The sequence below is a fragment of the Aquarana catesbeiana genome, linkage group LG13, assembly GCF_042186555.1.
Source record: "Aquarana catesbeiana isolate 2022-GZ linkage group LG13, ASM4218655v1, whole genome shotgun sequence".
Classification (NCBI taxonomy): Eukaryota; Metazoa; Chordata; class Amphibia; order Anura; family Ranidae; genus Aquarana; species Aquarana catesbeiana.
In genome coordinates this window covers 203,128,938-203,150,022 of record NC_133336.1, presented here as the reverse complement: position 1 = coordinate 203,150,022, position 21,085 = coordinate 203,128,938, and the positions used below count along the sequence as shown (strand labels likewise).

Here is a 21,085-nt window from a genome sequence, read left to right as displayed (position 1 = left end):
CTCAGAGAGCTGGGGAAAGGGGCAGTCTTGTAAGAACAGGGCCAGGTCTGATGGAGTATAGGAAGATTTAGATGTATACAAATCATTATAGAACTGATGAAAATCGTTTAAAATATCAGAATTGAGAGTATGTGTCTCCCCGTCTCTGCCCTTATGGCTAAGATGTTAGAGGACTCCCTTTGTTCCTTAGCTACAAGAGCCAGGAGGTGACCAGTGTTTTCTCCCTTCTCAAAGTAGCTCTGCTGGTGAAAGTATCTTCTCTTCTCCGCTGCAGATAGCAGAACAGAGTTGTATAGGGATTGTGCCTTGGTCCAAGAGTCATGATTGGATTGGAAGGGTCTGCAAATAATGCCTGTTCTCTAGCTCTCATTTCATCCCGTACTCTATCTTCCCAGTCCCTGGAGCGGTTTTTAATGTTATTGATTTCTCTGATGAGGCAGCCCCTCAAAAAAGCTTTGAGCGAATCCCACACCACAGTCGCACTAGCAGATTCCCTATTATTTTGCAGGAACTCCCGTAGTGCACCCGTGACCCCGTGGGGAGATGGGAACAGGGTTAGCCAAAAAGGATTCACTTTCCATAGTGGACGGCCCGTCACTGCTGTGACATCTAGTCTTACCCAGAATAGAGAGTGATCAGATAATAGACGTGGCTCATAAGCCGAGTCCCTCACCCGCTGCATTAGTGTTTCATTACCCAGCCCAAGATCAATACAGGAGAATCCATCATGTGTGGCAGAATGACATGAATAGCACCTGTCGTCAGCATGCCTCTCGCACCACACATCATGGAGCCCCATTTTAGAGAGAAAAGAGGCAAAAGCCGTCTTCCCCTCTGACAATCTCACCGTTCTGGGAGCCAAAGGCATTCTGTCCAAGCGAGAGTCCAGGGCATTATTAAAATCACCCAGGGCTAGCACTGGGATATTTGGAAACAGAGACATAAATTGAGCCAGACTTCTAAGGGGAGCTGCCGAAAATGGCAGAAGAATGTACATTGCAGCAATGATACACATTAACTCGTTGAGCTTACACAGCAAGAAAACAAATTTGCCCTCACTGTCCACCCTCTGCTGAATACACTCAAAAGAAATAGTAGCAGAGATCAACACACTGACTCCCCTGGAATAGGAGGAATTTGTGGAATGAAATTGGGTTGGATATTTATGGGAGCTCTTCAAGTGGACAGAATCAGGCTGCATGTGCGTTTCCTGGAGACACATATTATCTGTGGCTGCAGTCTACCAAAGTATTTAAACATTGCATTTCTTTTGACCTTATCCCCTAAGCCTCTAACATTCCATGACATGAATACCATACCCTTATTAGTTACATCAGCCATTGGGGAGAAAAAATGATTAAATAGGTTAGCAAAAATAAGAAGGACCTATTCATCCTACCCCATTCTATTAATATACCCTTCATGGCTATTAATGCCAGTTTGAGGTAAGTATGTATGTAGAGTAGTTCTGAGTTCAACCATATTACCAAGTAGTTAACCACTTCAGCCCCGGAAGGATTTACCCCCTTCCTGACCAAAGCACTTTTTACAATTTGGCACTGCGTCGCTTTAACTGCTAATTGCACGGTCATGCAATGCTGTACCCAAATGAAATTTGCGTCCTTTTCTTCCCACAAATAGAGCTTTCTTTTGATGGTATTTTATCACCTCTGCCGTTTTTATTTTTTGCGCTATAAACAGAAAAAGACCGAAAATTTGAAAAAAAATGATATTTTCTACTTTTTGTTATAAAAAAAAATCCAATAAACTCAATTTTAGTCATACATTTAGGCCAAAATGTATTCGGCCACATGTCTTTGGTTAAAAAAATGTCAATAAGCGTATATTTATTGGTTTGCGCAAAAGTTATAGCGTCTACAAACTAGGGTACATTTTCTGAATTTACACAGCTTTTAGTTTATGACTGCCTATGTCATTTCATGAGGTGCTAAAATGGCAGGGCAGTACAACCCCCCCAAATGACCCCATTTTGGAAAGTAGACACCCCAAGGAAATTGCTGAGAGGCATGTTGAACCCATTGAATATTTTTTTTTTGTCCCAAGTGATTGAATAATGACAAAAAAAAAAACTACAAAAAGTTGTCACTAAATGATATATTGCTCACACAGGCCATGGGGATATGTGGAATTGCACCCCAAAATACATTCAGCTGCTTCTCCTGAGTACGGGGATACCACATGTGTGGGACTTTTTGGGAGCCTAGCCGCGTACGGGGCCCCGAAAACCAAGCACCGCCTTCAGGATTTCTAAGGGCATACATTTTTGATTTCACTCCTCACTACCTATCACAGTTTTGAAATCTCTTGTTATGTGTATATTAGGGATGAGCCGAACACCCCTCGGTTCGGTTTGCACCAGAACTTGCGAACAGGCAAAAAATTTGTTCGAACACGCGAACACCGTTAAAGTCTATGGGACACGAACATGAATAATCAAAAGTGCTAATTTTAAAGGCTTATATGTAAGTTATTGTCATAAAAAGTGTTTGGGGACCCGGGTCCTGCCCCAGGGGACATGGATCAATGCAAAAAAAGTTTTAAAAATGGCCGTTTTTTTGGGAGCAGTGATTTTAATAATGCTCAAAGTGAAACAATAAAAGTGTAATATTCCTTTAAATTTCGTACCTGGGGGTGTCTATAGTATGCCTGTAAAGGGGCGCATGTTTCCCGTGTTTAGAACAGTCTGACAGCAAAATAACATCTCAAAGGAAAAAAAGTAATTTAAAATTACTTGCGGCTATTATTGAATTGCCGGTTCGACAATACACATAAAAGTTCATTGATAAAAACAGCATGGGAATTCCCCACAGGGGAACCCCGAACCAAAATTAAAAAAAAAAAATGATGTGGGGGTCCCCCTAAATTCCATACCAGGCCCTTCAGGTCTGGTATGGGTATTAAGGGGAACCCCGGCCAAAATTTAAAAAAAAATGACTTGGGGTCCCCCTCAAAATCTATACCAGACCTGAAGTCTGGTGTGGATTTTAAGGAGAACCCCACGCCAAAATAAAAAAAATGGCGTGGGGTCCCCCCAAAAATCCATACCAGACCCTTATCCGAGCACGCAACCTGGCAGGCTGCAGGAAAAGAGGGGGGTGAGAGAGCCCCCCTCCTGAACCGTACTAGGCCACATGCCCTCAACATTGGGAGGGTGCTTAAGGGTAGCCCCCCAAAACCTTGTCCCCATGTTGATGGGGACAAGGGCCTCATCCCCACAACCCTTGCCCGGTGGTTGTGGGGGTCTGTGGGCGGGGGGCTTATCTGAATCTGGAGGCCTCCTTTAACAAGGGGACCCCCAGATCCCGGCCCTCCCCCCTGTGTGAAATGGTAGTACCCCTATCATTTCACAAAAAAACTGTCAAAAATTTTAAAAATGACAAGAGATAGTTTTTGACAATTCCTTTATTTAAATGCTTCTTCTTTCTTCTATCTTCTATCTTCTTTCTTCCATCTTCTATCTTCCTTCAGTTTCTTCCTCCATCTTCTTCTTCTGGTTCTTCCTCCGGTGTTCTTGTCCGGCATCTCCTCCGCGGCATCCTCTTCCCTTCTTCTCCTTGGGCCGCTCCGCATCCATGATGGCATGGTGGGAGGCTCCTGCTGTGTGACGCTTCTCCTCTTCTGACGGTTCTTAAATAACAGAGGGCGGGGCCACCCGGTGACCCTGCCCCCTCTGACGCACAGGGACTTGACGGGGACTTGACGGGGACTTCCCTGTGGCATTCCCTGTGATGTCAGAGGGGGCGGGGTCACCCGTTACGTAACAGGTGACCCCGCCCCCCTCTGACATCATGGGGAATGCCACAGGGAAGTCCCCATCAAGTCCCCGTGCGTCAGAGGGGGCAGGGTCCCCGGGTGGCCCCGCCCTCTGTTATTTAAAAACCGTCAGAAGAGGAGAAGTGTCACACAGCGGGAGCCTCCCACCATGCCATCATGGATGCGGAGCGGCCCGTGGAGAAGAAGGGAAGAAGATGCCGTAGAGGAGATGCCAGATGAGAACACCGGAGGAAGAACCAGAAGAAGAAGATGGAGGAAGAAACTGAAGGAAGAAAGAAGATAGAAGATAGAAGAAAGAAGAAGACTTTAAATAAAGGAATTGTCAAAAACTGTCTCTTGTAATTTTTAACATTTTTGCCAGTTTTTTTGTGAAATGGTAGGGGTACGTTCCCCCCTTACCATTTCACACGGGGGAGGGCCGGGATCTGGGGATCCCCTTGTTAAAGGGGGCTTCCAGATTCTGATTTTTAGGGGGACCCCAAGCCTTTTTTTTAATTTTGGTGCGGGGTTCCCCTTAACATCCATACCAGACCTGAAGGGTCTGGTAAAGATTTTGAGGGGGACCCCACGCCATTTTTAAAAAAAAATTTGGCTGGGGTTCCCCTAATATCCATACCAGACCTGTAGGGCCTAGTATGGAATTTAGGGGGACCCCATGTCATTTTTTTTTTTAATTTTGGTTCAGGGTTCCCCTGTGGGGAATTCCCATGCCGTTTTTAATAAATGAACTTTTATGTGTATTGTCGGACCGGCAATTCATTAATAGCCGCGAGTAGTTTTAAATGACTTTTTTTCCCTTTGAAATGTCATTTTGCTGTCAGACTGTTCTAAACACGGGAAACATGCGCCCCTTTACAGGCATACTATGGACACCCCCCAGGTATGAAATTTAAAGGAATATTACACTTTTATTGTTTCCCTTTAAGCATTATTAAAATCACTGCTCCTGAAAAAACGTCCCTTTTTAAAACTTTTTTTTGCATTGATCCATGTCCCCTGGGGCAGGACCCAGGTCCCCAATAGGGATGAGCCGAACACCCCCTGGTTCAGTTCGCACCAGAACTTGCGAACAGACCCAAACTTCGCACGAACGTTAGAACCCCATTGAAGTCTATGGGACTCAGACGTTCGAAATCAAACATGCTCATTTTAAAGGCTAATTTGCATGGTATTGTCCTAAAAAGGGTTTGGGGACCCGGGTCCTACCCCAGGGGACATGTATCAATGCAAAAAAGTTTTAAAAACTGCCATTTTTCGGGAGCAGTGATTTTACTAATGCTTAAAGTCAAACAAAAAAAGTGTAATATTCCTTTAAATTTCCTACCTGGGGGGTGTCTATAGTATGCCTGTAAAGGGGTGCATGTTTCCCGTGTTTAGAACAGTCTGACAGCAAAATGACATTTCAAAGGAAAAAAAGTAATTTAAAACTACTCGCGGCTATTAATGAATTGCCGGTCTGACAATACACATAAAAGTTCATTGATAAAAACTGCATGGGATTTCCCCACAGGGGAACCCCGAACCAAAATTAAAAAAAAAAAAATGATGTGGGGGTCCCCCTAAATTCCATACCAGGCCCTTCAGGTCTGGTATGGGTATTAAGGGGAACCCCGGCCAAAATTTAAAAAAAAATGACTTGGGGTCCCCCTCAAAATCTATACCAGACCTGAAGTCTGGTGTGGATTTTAAGGAGAACCCCACGCCAAAATAAAAAAAATGGCGTGGGGTCCCCCCAAAAATCCATACCAGACCCTTATCCGAGCACGCAACCTGGCAGGCTGCAGGAAAAGAGGGGGGTGAGAGAGCCCCCCTCCTGAACCGTACTAGGCCACATGCCCTCAACATTGGGAGGGTGCTTAAGGGTAGCCCCCCAAAACCTTGTCCCCATGTTGATGGGGACAAGGGCCTCATCCCCACAACCCTTGCCCGGTGGTTGTGGGGGTCTGTGGGCGGGGGGCTTATCTGAATCTGGAGGCCTCCTTTAACAAGGGGACCCCCAGATCCCGGCCCTCCCCCCTGTGTGAAATGGTAGTACCCCTATCATTTCACAAAAAAACTGTCAAAAATTTTAAAAATGACAAGAGATAGTTTTTGACAATTCCTTTATTTAAATGCTTCTTCTTTCTTCTATCTTCTATCTTCTTTCTTCCATCTTCTATCTTCCTTCAGTTTCTTCCTCCATCTTCTTCTTCTGGTTCTTCCTCCGGTGTTCTTGTCCGGCATCTCCTCCGCGGCATCCTCTTCCCTTCTTCTCCTTGGGCCGCTCCGCATCCATGATGGCATGGTGGGAGGCTCCTGCTGTGTGACGCTTCTCCTCTTCTGACGGTTCTTAAATAACAGAGGGCGGGGCCACCCGGTGACCCTGCCCCCTCTGACGCACAGGGACTTGACGGGGACTTGACGGGGACTTCCCTGTGGCATTCCCTGTGATGTCAGAGGGGGCGGGGTCACCCGTTACGTAACAGGTGACCCCGCCCCCCTCTGACATCATGGGGAATGCCACAGGGAAGTCCCCATCAAGTCCCCGTGCGTCAGAGGGGGCAGGGTCCCCGGGTGGCCCCGCCCTCTGTTATTTAAAAACCGTCAGAAGAGGAGAAGTGTCACACAGCGGGAGCCTCCCACCATGCCATCATGGATGCGGAGCGGCCCGTGGAGAAGAAGGGAAGAAGATGCCGTAGAGGAGATGCCAGATGAGAACACCGGAGGAAGAACCAGAAGAAGAAGATGGAGGAAGAAACTGAAGGAAGAAAGAAGATAGAAGATAGAAGAAAGAAGAAGACTTTAAATAAAGGAATTGTCAAAAACTGTCTCTTGTAATTTTTAACATTTTTGCCAGTTTTTTTGTGAAATGGTAGGGGTACGTTCCCCCTTACCATTTCACACGGGGGAGGGCCGGGATCTGGGGATCCCCTTGTTAAAGGGGGCTTCCAGATTCTGATTTTTAGGGGGACCCCAAGCCTTTTTTTTAATTTTGGTGCGGGGTTCCCCTTAACATCCATACCAGACCTGAAGGGTCTGGTAAAGATTTTGAGGGGGACCCCACGCCATTTTTAAAAAAAAATTTGGCTGGGGTTCCCCTAATATCCATACCAGACCTGTAGGGCCTAGTATGGAATTTAGGGGGACCCCATGTCATTTTTTTTTTTAATTTTGGTTCAGGGTTCCCCTGTGGGGAATTCCCATGCCGTTTTTAATCAATGAACTTTTATGTGTATTGTCGGACCGGCAATTCATTAATAGCCGCGAGTAGTTTTAAATGACTTTTTTTCCCTTTGAAATGTCATTTTGCTGTCAGACTGTTCTAAACACGGGAAACATGCGCCCCTTTACAGGCATACTATGGACACCCCCCAGGTATGAAATTTAAAGGAATATTACACTTTTATTGTTTCCCTTTAAGCATTATTAAAATCACTGCTCCTGAAAAAACGTCCCTTTTTAAAACTTTTTTTTGCATTGATCCATGTCCCCTGGGGCAGGACCCAGGTCCCCAATAGGGATGAGCCGAACACCCCCTGGTTCAGTTCGCACCAGAACTTGCGAACAGACCCAAACTTCGCACGAACGTTAGAACCCCATTGAAGTCTATGGGACTCAGACGTTCGAAATCAAACATGCTCATTTTAAAGGCTAATTTGCATGGTATTGTCCTAAAAAGGGTTTGGGGACCCGGGTCCTACCCCAGGGGACATGTATCAATGCAAAAAAGTTTTAAAAACTGCCATTTTTCGGGAGCAGTGATTTTACTAATGCTTAAAGTCAAACAAAAAAAGTGTAATATTCCTTTAAATTTCCTACCTGGGGGGTGTCTATAGTATGCCTGTAAAGGGGTGCATGTTTCCCGTGTTTAGAACAGTCTGACAGCAAAATGACATTTCAAAGGAAAAAAAGTAATTTAAAACTACTCGCGGCTATTAATGAATTGCCGGTCTGACAATACACATAAAAGTTCATTGATAAAAACTGCATGGGATTTCCCCACAGGGGAACCCCGAGCCAAAATTTTTAAAAAAACTGGCGTGGGGGTCCCCCTAAATTCCATAACAGGCCCTTCAGGTCTGGTATGGGTATTAAGGGGAAACCGCACCAAAATTTAAAAAAAATTGGCATGGGGTCCCCCCCAAATCCATACCAGACTCTTATCCGAGCACGCAACCTGGCAGGCCGCAGGAAAAGAGGGGGGGACAAGAGAGCACCCCCCCTCCTGAACCGTACCAGGCCACATGCCCTCTACATTGGGAGGGTGCTTTGGGGTAGCCCCCCAAAACACCTTGTTCCCATGTTGATGAGGACAAGGGCCTCATCCCCACAACCCTTGGCCAGTGGTTGTGGGGGTCTGCAGGCAGGGGGCTTGTCGGAATCTGGAAGCCCCCTTTAACAAGGGGACCCCCAGATCCCGCCCCCGTGTGAAATGGTAAGGGGTACTTACCCTACCATTTCACAAAAGAACTGTCAAAAATGTTAAAAATGACAAAAGACAGTTTTTGACAATTCCTTTATTTAAAGTCTTTTTTCCATCTTCTATCTTCTTTCTTCTATCTTCCTTCGGTTTCTTCCTACATCTTCTTCTTCCTCCGATCCCCTGCTTCTTTCTCTGGTGTTCTCATCCGGCATCTCCCTCTGCGGCATCTTCTTCTCTTCATCTTCTTCTCTTCTTCTCTTCATCTTCTTCTCTTCATCTTCTTTTTGGGCCGCTCCGCATCCATGATTGTATGGGAGGCTCCCGCTGTGTGATGCTTCTCGCCTTCTGACTGTTCTTAAGTTGAGGGCGGGGCCACCCAGTGACCCCGCCCCCCTCTGATGCACGGGGACTTGACAGGGACTTCCCTTTGGCATTCCCCCTGACATCAGAGTCGAAGAGTCGAACTCGAAGCTCATCCCTAGTGTATGTACTGTATATATATATATATAGATAGATATATATCTATATATAGATAGATATATATCTATCTATATATATATATATATATATATATATATATATATATATATCTATATATTATAAATCTGCACAGAAACAAGGGATATCATTTACAATTAGCATCTTTTAAAAAAGTCATTACCTTTTGCAGCAGCTGCCCCAAATTACCCCAATCAAAATTTCCCCCATCAAAACTGCACAATCATGCTGTCCCCATCAAATTGCCCCATCCTACTGCCACCATCAAAATTGTCCCCATCATAATGCCGCCATCAAAATTGCCCCCATCAAAATGCCCCCATCATACTGCCACCATCACAATTGCCCCCATCAAAACTCCCCCATCAAATTGCCCCAAACAAATTGACCCCATCAAAACTGCTCCCATCATACTGCCACATCAAAATTGCCCCATCAAAACTGCCCCCATCAAAATTGCCCCATCATACTGCTCCATCAAAACTGCCCCATCAAAATTGTCCCATCAAAACTGCCCCATCAAAACTGCCCCTATCAAATTGCCCTATCATACTGCCACCATCAAAATTGCTCCATCATACTGCCCCATCATATTGCCCCATCAAAATTGCCCCCATCATACTGCCCTATCAAAACTGCCCCATCAAAATTGCCCCATCATACTGCCCCCATCAAAACTGTCCCCATCAAAACTGCCCCATCATCAAAACTGTCCCCAAATTGCCCCATCAAAACTGCCCCATCAAAATTGCCCCATCAAAACTGCCCCCATCAAAATTGCCCCATCATACTGCCACCATCACAATTGCCCCCATCATACTGCCCCATCAAATTGCCCCATCATACTGCCCCATCAAAACTGCCCCATCATATTGCCCCCATCAAAACTGCCCCCATCAAAACTACCCCATCATATTGCCCCCATCAAAACTTCCCCATCAATTTGCCCCATCCTACTACCCCATGATACTGCCCCATCAAAATTGCCTCATCAAAACTGTCCCCATCAAAACTGCTCCATCATTCTGCCTCCATCAAAATTGCCCCATCATACTGCCACCATCAAAATTGCCCCATCATACTGCCCAATCAAAAATGTCCCATCATAGTGCCCCCATCAAAACTGCCCCCATAAAAATGTGCCCCCATTAAAATGCCCCAATCATACTGCTCCATCAAAACTGCCCCATCATACTGCCCCTATCAAAACTGCCCCATCATACTGCAACCATCAAAACTGCCCCATTGAAATTGCCCCATCAAATTGACCCCATCATACTGCCACCATCGAAATTGCCCCATCATACTGCCCTCATCAAAATTGCCCTCATCAAAATTGCGCCATCAAAACTGCCTAGATCAAATTGCCCAATCATACTGCCACCATGAAATTGCCCCCATCACACTGCTCCATTAAAATTGCCCCATCATACTGCCCTATCAAAACTGCCCTCCTCATACTTCCCCATCAAAATTGCCCCATCATACTGCCCCCATCAAAACTATCCCCATCAAATTGCCCCATCATACTGCCCAATCAAAACTGCCCCATCATACTGCCCCCATCAAAACTGCCTCCATCAAAATTGCCCCATCATACTGCCACCATCACAATTACCCCATCATACTGCCCCATCAAAACTGCCTCATCAAAACTGCCCCATCATATTGCCCCATCAAAACTGCCCACCAAAAAACTGCCCATCATATTGCCACCATCAAAATTGCCCCATCATACTGCCCCATCATATTACCCCTATCAAAACTGCCCCATCAATGAGCCCCATCCTACTTCCCCATCATACTGCCCCATCAAAATTGCCCCATCATACTGCCCCCATCAAAACTGCCCCATCATCAAAACTGTCCCCATCAAATTGCCACATCATACTGCCACTATCAAAATTGCCCCCATCATACTGCCCCCATCAAAACTGCCTCCATCAAAATTGCCCCATCATGCTGCCACAATCACAATTGCCCCCTCATACTGCCCCATCAAAACTGCCTCATCAAAACTGCCCCATCATATTGCCCCCATCAAATCTGCCCCCATTAAAACTGCCTCATCATACTGCCACCATCAAAATTGCCCCATCATATTGCCCCTATCAAAACTGCCCCATCAATTAGCCCCTTCCCTTTGCCCCATCCTACTGCCCCATCATACTGCCCCTTCAAAATTGCCCCATCATAATGCCCCATCATCAAAACTGTCCCCATCAATTTGCCCCCATCAAATTGCCCCATCATATTGCCACCATCAAAATTGCCTCATCATACTGCCCCATAAAAACTGCCCCATCATATTGCCCCATCAAAACTGCCCCCATCAAAACTGCCCCATCAAATTGTCCCCATCATACTGCCCCCATCAAAACTGTCCCATCATGCTGCCACCATCAAAATTGCCCCATCACACTGTCCCATCCTACTGCCCCATCCTACTGCCCCATCAAAATTGCCCCATCATACTGCCCCCATCAAAACTGCCTCCATCAAAATTGCCCCATCATACTGCCACAATCACAATTGCCCCCTCATACTGCCCCATCATACTGCCACTATCAAAATTGCCCCATCATATTGCCCCTATCAAAACTGCCCCATCAATTAGCCCCTTCCTTTTGCCCCATCCTACTGCCCCATCATACTGCCCCTTCAAAAGTGCCCCATCAAAACTGCCCCCATCAAAATTGCCCCTATCAAAACTGCCTCATCATGCTGCCAGCATCAAAATTGCCCCATCATACTGCCCCATCAAAACTGTCCCATCAAATTGCACCTATTAAATTGCCCCATCATACTGCCCCATAAAAATTGCCCCATCATACTGCCCCATCAAAACTGCCCCTTCAAAATTGCCCCATCATACTGCCCCATCAAAATTTCCCCATCAAAACTGCCCCTTCAAAATTGCCCCATCATAATGCCCCATCATCAAAACTGTCCCCATCAAATTGCCCCATCATATTGCCACCATCAAAATTGCCCCATCATATTGCCCCATCAAAACTGCCCCATCAAATTGTCCCCATCATACTGCCCCCATCAAAACTGTCCCATCATGCTGCCACCATCAAATTGCCCCATCACACTGTCCCATCCTACTGCCCCATCATAATTGCCCCATTATACTGCCACCATCAAAATTGCCCCATCATACTACCCCATCAAACTAGCCCCATCAAAACTGCCACATCATACTGCCCCATCAAAACTGCCCCCATCAAAAATGCCCCATCAAAATTGCCTCATCAAAACTGCCACCATCAAAATTGCCCCATCATACTGCCCCATCATATTGCCCTCACCAAAACTGCCCCATCATCTTGCCCCCCATCAAAATTGCCCCATCATACTGCCCCATCAAAACTGCCCCCATCATACTGCCCCATCAAAATTTCCCCATCAAAATGCCCCCATCGAAATTGACCCATCAAATTGCCCCATTATACTGCCACCATCAAAATTGCCCCATCATACTGCCACCATCAACATTGCCCCCATCATGCTGCCCCATCAAAACTGCCCCCATCAACATGCCCCTATCATACTGCCACCATCTTAATTGCCCCCATCATACTGCCCCATCAAAACTGCCCCATCATATTGCCCCCATCAAAACTACCCCCATCAAATTGCCCCAAACAATTTGCCCCATCAAACTGCCCTCATTAAAACTGCCCCATCATACTGCCCCATCAAAATTTCCCCATCACACTGCCCCATCAAAATTGCCCCATCAAAACTGCCTCATCAAAATTGCCCCATCATGCTGCCATCATCAAAATTGCACCATCATACTGCTCTATCAAAACTGCCCTATCAAGACTGCCCCATCGTCAAAACTGCCCCCATCCAATTGCCCCATCATACTGCCACCATAAAAATTGCCCCATCATACTGCCCCATCAAAACTGCCCCATCATAACTTTCCAACCAAAATTGCCCCATCGAAATTGACCCATCAAATTGCCCCCTTAAAATTGCCCCATCATACTGCCCCATCGTATTGCCCTTATCAAAATTGCCCCCTCATACTGCCCCATCATACTGCCCCCTCATACTGCCCCATCAAAATTGCCCCATCATACTGCCCCCATCAAAACTGCCCCATCAAAACTGCCCCATCATGAAAACTGTCCCCATCAATTTGCCCGCAACAAATTGCCCCATCATACTGCCCCAATCACACTGCACTGCCCCATCAAATTGCCCCTATCTTACTGCCCCCATCATACTGGCCCATCAAAATTGCCCCATCACACTGCCCCATAAAAAATGTCCCATCAAAATTGCCTCATCAAAACTGCCACCATCAAAATTGCCCCATCATACTGCCCCATCAAAACTGCCCCATCATATTGCCCCATCAATACTGCCCCATCAAAATTTCCCCATCAAAACGCCCCATCAAAATTGCCCAATCAAAACTGCCACCATCAAAATTGCCCATTGAAATTGACCCATCAAATTGCCCCCATCAAATTGTCCCATCATACTGCCACCATCAAAATTGCCCCATCATACTGCCATCATCAAAATTGCCCTCATCATGCTGCCCCATGAAAACTGCCCCATTAAATTTGCCCCATCAAAACTGCCCCCATCAAAATGCCCCATCATACTGCCACCATCACAATTGCCCCCATCAAAACTCCCCCATCAAATTGCTCAAATTGTCCCCATCAAAACTGCCGCATCAAAATTGCCCCCATCATACTGCCCCATCAAAACTGCCCCCATCAAAATTGCCCTATCATGCTGCCACCATCAAAATTGCCCCATCATACTGCTTCATCAAAACTGCCCCATCAAATTGCCCCAAACAATTTGCTCCATCATACTGCCCACATTAAAACTGCCCCATCATACTGCCCCATCAAAATTTCCCCATCACACTGCCCCATCATGCTGCCTTCATCAAAATTGCACCATCATACTGCTCTATCAAAACTGCCCCATCAAGACTGCCCCATCATCAAAACTGCCCCCATCCAATTGCCCCATCATACTGCCACCATAAAAATTGCCCCATCATACTGCCCCATCAAAACTGCCCCATCAAAACGCCCCCATCAACATTGCCCAATCAAAACTGCCACCATCAAAATTGCCCATTGAAATTGACCCATCAAATTGTCCCATCATACTGCCACCATCAAAATTGCCCCATCATACTGCCATCATCAAAATTGCCCTCATCATGCTGCCCCATGAAAACTGCCCCATCAAATTTGCCCCATCAAAACTGCCCCCATCAAAATGCCCCCATCATACTGCCACCATCACAATTGCCCCATCAAAACTCCCCCATCAAATTGCCCAAATTGTCCCCATCAAAACTGCCCCATCATACTGCCCCATCAAAATTGCCCCCATCATACTGCCTCATCAAAACTGCCCCCATCAAAATTGCCCTATCATGCTGCCACCATCAAAATTGCCCCATCATACTGCTTCATCAAAACTGCCCCATCAAATTGCCCCAAAGAATTTGCCCCATCATACTGCCCACATTAAAACTGCCCCATCATACTGCCCCATCAAAATTTCCCCATCACACTGCCCCATCAAAATTTCCCCATCAAAACTGCCTCATCAAAATTGCCCCATCATGCTGCCTTCATCAAAATTGCACCATCAAGACTGCCCCATCATCAAAACTGCCCCCATCCAATTGCCCCATCATACTGCCACCATAAAAATTGCCCCATCATACTGCCCCATCAAAACTGCCCCGTAATACTGCCCTATCAAAACTGCCCCCATCAAAACTTTCCAACCAAAATTGCCCCATCAAAACTGCCCAATCAAAATTGCACCATCAAAATTGCCCCATCGAAATTGACCCATTAAATTGCCCCCTTAAAATTGCCCCATCATACTGCCCCATCGTATTGACCTTATCAAAATTGCCCCCATCATACTGCCCCATCATACTTCCCCCATCCAAACTGCCCCATCATCAAAACTGTCCCCATCAATTTGCCCGCAACAAATTGCCCCATCATACTGCCCCAATCAAACTGCACTGCCCCATCAAATTGCCCCTATCTTACTGCCCTATCATACTGGCCCATCAAAATTGCCCCATCATACTGCCCCATCAAAACTGCTCTATTAAAACTGTCCCATCATATTGCCCCATCAACATTGCCCAATCAAAACTGCCACCATCAAAATTGCCCATTGAAATTGACCCATCAAATTGCCCCCATCAAATTGTCCCATCATACTGCCACCATCAAAATTGCCCTCATCATGCTGCCCCATGAAAACTGCCCCATCAAATTTGCCCCATCAAAACTGCCCCATCAAAACGCCCCCATCAACATTGCCCAATCAAAACTGCCACCATCAAAATTGCCCATTGAAATTGACCCATCAAATTGTCCCATCATACTGCCACCATCAAAATTGCCCCATCATACTGCCATCATCAAAATTGCCCTCATCATGCTGCCCCATGAAAACTGCCCCATCAAATTTGCCCCATCAAAACTGCCCCCATCAAAATGCCCCCATCATACTGCCACCATCACAATTGCCCCATCAAAACTCCCCCATCAAATTGCCCAAATTGTCCCCATCAAAACTGCCCCATCATACTGCCCCATCAAAATTGCCCCCATCATACTGCCTCATCAAAACTGCCCCCATCAAAATTGCCCTATCATGCTGCCACCATCAAAATTGCCCCATCATACTGCTTCATCAAAACTGCCCCATCAAATTGCCCCAAAGAATTTGCCCCATCATACTGCCCACATTAAAACTGCCCCATCATACTGCCCCATCAAAATTTCCCCATCACACTGCCCCATCAAAATTTCCCCATCAAAACTGCCTCATCAAAATTGCCCCATCATGCTGCCTTCATCAAAATTGCACCATCAAGACTGCCCCATCATCAAAACTGCCCCCATCCAATTGCCCCATCATACTGCCACCATAAAAATTGCCCCATCATACTGCCCCATCAAAACTGCCCCGTAATACTGTCCTATCAAAACTGCCCCCATCAAAACTTTCCAACCAAAATTGCACCATCAAAATTGCCCCATCGAAATTGACCCATTAAATTGCCCCCTTAAAATTGCCCCATCATACTGCCCCATCGTATTGACCTTATCAAAATTGCCCCCATCATACTGCCCCATCATACTTCCCCCATCCAAACTGCCCCATCATCAAAACTGTCCCCATCAATTTGCCCGCAACAAATTGCCCCATCATACTGCCCCAATCAAACTGCACTGCCCCATCAAATTGCCCCTATCTTACTGCCCCATCATACTGGCCCATCAAAATTGCCCCATCATACTGCCCCATCAAAACTGCTCTATTAAAACTGTCCCATCATATTGCCCCATCAACATTGCCCAATCAAAACTGCCACCATCAAAATTGCCCATTGAAATTGACCCATCAAATTGCCCCCATCAAATTGTCCCATCATACTGCCACCATCAAAATTGCCCTCATCATGCTGCCCCATGAAAACTGCCCCATCAAATTTGCCCCATCAAAACTGCCCCCATCAAAATGCCCCCATCATACTGCCACCATCACAATTGCCCCCATCAAAACTCCCCCATCAAATTGCCCAAATTGTCCCCATCAAAACTGCCCCATCATACTGCCCCATCAAAATTGCCCCCATCATACTGCCCCATCAAAACTGCCCCCATCAAAATTGCCCTATCATGCTGCCACCATCAAAATTGCCCCATCATACTGCTCCATCAAAACTGCCCCCATCAAATTGCCCCATCATACTGCCACCATCAACATGGCCCCATCATGCTGCCCCATCAAAATTGCCCCATCAAAACTGCCCCCTTCAAAATGCCCCTATCATACTGCCACCATCATAATTGCCCCATCATACTGCCCCATCATATTGCCCCCATCAAAACTGCCCTATCATATTGCCCCCATCAAAACTGCCCCATCATACTGCCCCATCAAAATTACTCCATCACACTGCCCCATCAAAATTGCCCCATCAAAACTGCCCCATTCAAAATTGCCTCATCATGCTGCCACCATCAAAATTGCCCCATTATACTGCTCCATTAAAACTGCCCCATCAAGACTTCCCCATCATCAAAACTGCCCCCATCAAATTGCCCCATCATACTGCCACCATAAAAATTGACCCATCATACTGCCCCATAAAAACTGCCCCATCATACTGCCCTATCAAAACTGCCCCCATCAAAACTTTCCAATCAAAATTGCCTCATCAAAACTGACCAATCAAAATTGCACCTCAAAATTGCCCCATCGAAATTGACCCATCCAATTGCCCCATCGTATTGCCCTTATCAAAATTGCCCCCATCATACTGCCCCCTCATACTGCCCCCTAAAACTGCCCCATCATACTGCCCCCATCAAAAATTCTTCATCAAAACTGCCACATCATCAAAACTGTCCCCATCAATTTCCCCACAACAAATTGCCCCATCAAATTGCCCCATCACACTGCACTGCCCCATCAAATTGCCCCATCTTACTGCCCCATCATACTGGCCTATCAAAATTGCCCCATCATACTGCCCCATCAAAAATGTCCCATCAAAATTGCCTCATCAAAATTGCCCCATCATACTGCCCCATCAAAACTGCCCTATCAAAACTGCCCCATAATATTGCCCCATCAATATTGCCCCATCAAAATTGCCCCATCAAAACGCCCCATCAATATTGCCCCATCAAAATTGCCCCATCAAAATTTCCCCATCAAAACGCTGCATCAAAATTGCCCTATCAAAATTGCCTATTGAAATTGACCCATCAAATTGCCCCCATCAAATTGCCCCATCATACTGCCACCATCAAAATTGCCCCATCATACTGCCACCATCAAAATTGCCCCCATCATGCTGCCCCATCAAAACCGCCCCATTAAAACTGCCACATCAAATTGCCCAAATTGCCCCATCAAAACTGCCCCATCATACTGCCCCATCAAAACTGTCCCCCTCAAAATTACCCTATCATGCTGCCACCATCAAAATTGCCCCATCATACTGCTCCATCAAAACTGCCCCATCATCAAAACTGCCCCCATCAAATTGCCCCATCATACTGCCACCATAAAAATTGCCCCATCATACTGCCCCATAAAAACTGCCCCATCATACTGCCCCCATCAAAACTGCCCCATCAAAATTGCCCCATCAAAACTGCCCAATCAAAACTGCCACCATCAAAATTTCCCCATCAAAATTGACCCATCAAATTGCCCCCATCAAAACTGCCCCATCATACTGCCCCATCAAAACTGCCCAATCAAAATTACCCTATCATGCTGCCACCATCAAAATTGCCCCATCATACTGCTCCATCAAAACTGCCCCATCATCAAAACTGCCCCCATCAAATTGCCCCATCATACTGCCACCATAAAAATTGCCCCATCATACTGCCCCATAAAAACTGCCCCATCATACTGCCCTATCAAAACTGCCCCCATCAAAACTGCCCCATCAAAATTGCCCCTTAAAAACTGCCCAATCAAAATTGCACCATCAAAACTGCCACCATCAAAATTTCCCCATCAAAATTGACCCATCAAATTGCCCCATCATACTGACCCATCATATTGCCCCCATCAAAATTGCCCCCATCATTCTGTCCCATCAAAAGTGCCCCATCATACTGCCTCCATCAGAAATGCCACATCAAAATGCCCCCATCATACTGCCACCATCACAATTGCCCCATCCAAACTCCCACATCAAATTGCCCCCATCAAAACTGCCCCATCATACTGCCCCATCAAAATTGCCCCATCAAAACTGCCCCCATCAAAACTACTCTATCATTCTGCCACCATCAAAATTGCCCCATCATACTGCCCCATCAAAACTGCCCCCATCAAATTGCCCCATCATACTGCCCCCATCAAAACTACTCTATCATTCTGCCACCATCAAAATTGCCCCATCATACTGCCCCATCAAAACTGCCCCCATCAAATTGCCCCATCATACTGCCACCATAAAAATTGCCCCATCATACTGCCCCATAAAAATTGCCCCATCATACTGCCCTATCAAAACTGCCCCCATCAAAACTGCCCCATCAAAATTGCCCCATCAAAACTGCCTCATCAAAATTGCCCCATCAAAACTGCCCAATCAAAATTGCCCCATCAAAATGCCCCCATCAAAATTGCACCATCAAAACTGCTACCATCAAAATTTCCCCATCAAAATTGACCCATCAAATTGCCCCATCATACTGCCCCATCATATTGCCCCATCAAAATTGCCCCCATCATACTGCCCTATCAAAAGTGCCCCATCATACTGCCTCCATAAGAAATGCCCCATCAAAACTGCCTCATCATCAAAACTGTCCCCATTAATTTGCCCCCAACAAATTGCCCCTTCATACTGCCACCATCAAAATTGCCCCTATCATACTGCCCCATCATACTGCCCCATCAAAACTGCCCCATCGTACTGCCCCCATCAAAAATGCCCCAATAAATTGCCCCATCAAACTACCCCATCAAATTGCCCCCATTATACCGCCTCATCAAAACTGCCCCATCATATTGCTCCCATCAAAACTGCCCCATCAAAATTGCCCCATCATACTGCCCCATCAAAATTGCCCCATCAAAACTGCTCCCATCAAAGTTGCCCCATCAGAACTGTCCCATCATACTGCCCCTTCATCAAAACTGCCCCATCATCAAAACTGCCCCCATCAAATTGTCCCCATCAAATTGTCCCCATCAAATTGCCCCATCATACTGCCCCCATCAAAATTGCCCCCATCATACTGCCCCATCAAAAGTGCCCCATCATATTGCCTCCATCAGAAATGCTCCATCAAAACTGCCCCATCAAAATGCCCCCATCATACTGCCACCATCACAATTGCCCCATCCAAACTCCCACATCAAATTGCCCAAACAAATTGCCCTATCAAAACTGCCCCCATCAAAATTACCCTATCATGCTGCCACCATCAAAATTGCCCCATCATACTGCTCCATCAAAACTGCCCCATCAAAACTGCCCCATCATCAAAACTGCCCCCATCAAATTGCCCCCATCAAATTGCCCCATCATACTGCCCCATAAAAACTGCCCCATCATACTGCCCTATCAAAACTGTCCCCCATCAAAACTGCCCCATCAAAATTGCCCCATCAAAACTGCCCAATCAAAATTGCCCCATCAAAATGCCCCCATCAAAATTGCACCATCAAAACTGCCACCATCAAAATTTCCCCATCAAAATTGACCCATCAAATTGCCCCATCATACTGCCCCATCATATTGCCCCCATCAAAATTGCCCCCATCATACTGCCCCATCAAAAGTGCCCCATTATACTGCCTCCATCAGAAATGCCCCATCAAAACTGCCCCATCATCAAAACTGTCCCCATTAATTTGCCCCCAACAAATTGCCCTATCATACTGCCACCATCAAAATTGCCCCCATCATACTGCCCCATCATACTGCCTCATCGTACTGCCCCCATCAAAAATGCCCCAATAAATTGCCCCATCAAACTACCCCATCAAATTGCCCCCATCAAAACTGCCCCCATCAAAACTGCCCCATCAAATTGCCCCATCATACTGCCCCCATGAAAACTGCCCCATCATACGGCCACCAACAAAATTTCCCCATCATACTGCCCCATCAAATTGCCCCATCAAAACTGCCCCATCAAAACTGCCCCATCATATCTCCCCCATCAAATTGCCCCATCACACTGCCCTATCAAAACTGCCCCATCATATTGCTCCCATCAAAACTGCCCCATCAAAATTGCCCCATCATACTGCCCCGTCAAAATTGCCCCATCAAAACTGCCCCCATCAAAGTTGCCCCATCAGAACTGTCCCATCATACTGCCCCCTCATCAAAACTGCCCCATCATCAAATTGCCCCATCATACTGCCACCATCAAAATTGCCCCATCATACTGCCCCATCAAAACTGCCCCATCATATTGCCCCCATCAAAATTGCCCCATCATACTGCCCCATCAAAACTGCCCCCATCATACTGCCCCATCATACTGCCCCATCAAAACTGCCCCATCATATTGCCCCATCAAAATTGCCCCATCAAAACACCCCCATCAAAACTGCCCCATTAAAACTGCCCCATTAAAACTGCCCCATGAAAACTGCCATCTATCCTTTGATCCCCAGTGGTGAGAAGAACTAGAAGATATCTCTATATTGAAGCTCTTATTTGGTGTTGGGAACTCTCACATTGGACTTTCTATATTGCTTTGTATTGTTTTTTGTTACTGATTTTGGAAATCTATTATTATGTTTTTCCACTGAAGACATCATTTTATATCTGTAATCATATCAAGATATTTATTTATCACTGTG

The 21,085-nt window shown here is 46.2% G+C and overlaps 2 protein-coding genes across 2 annotated transcripts in view; both read left to right on the top strand.

Annotated features, from left to right (window-relative positions):
- Positions 1-21,085, top strand: part of LOC141117699 (NACHT, LRR and PYD domains-containing protein 3-like) — a 2,363,088-nt gene that overhangs the window by 266,779 nt on the left and 2,075,224 nt on the right. The window lies entirely within an intron of this gene.
- The window catches only part of LOC141116654 (NACHT, LRR and PYD domains-containing protein 3-like), a 168,202-nt gene that overhangs the window by 144,907 nt on the left and 2,210 nt on the right, over positions 1-21,085 (top strand). The gene's annotated exons all lie outside the window — the stretch shown is intronic.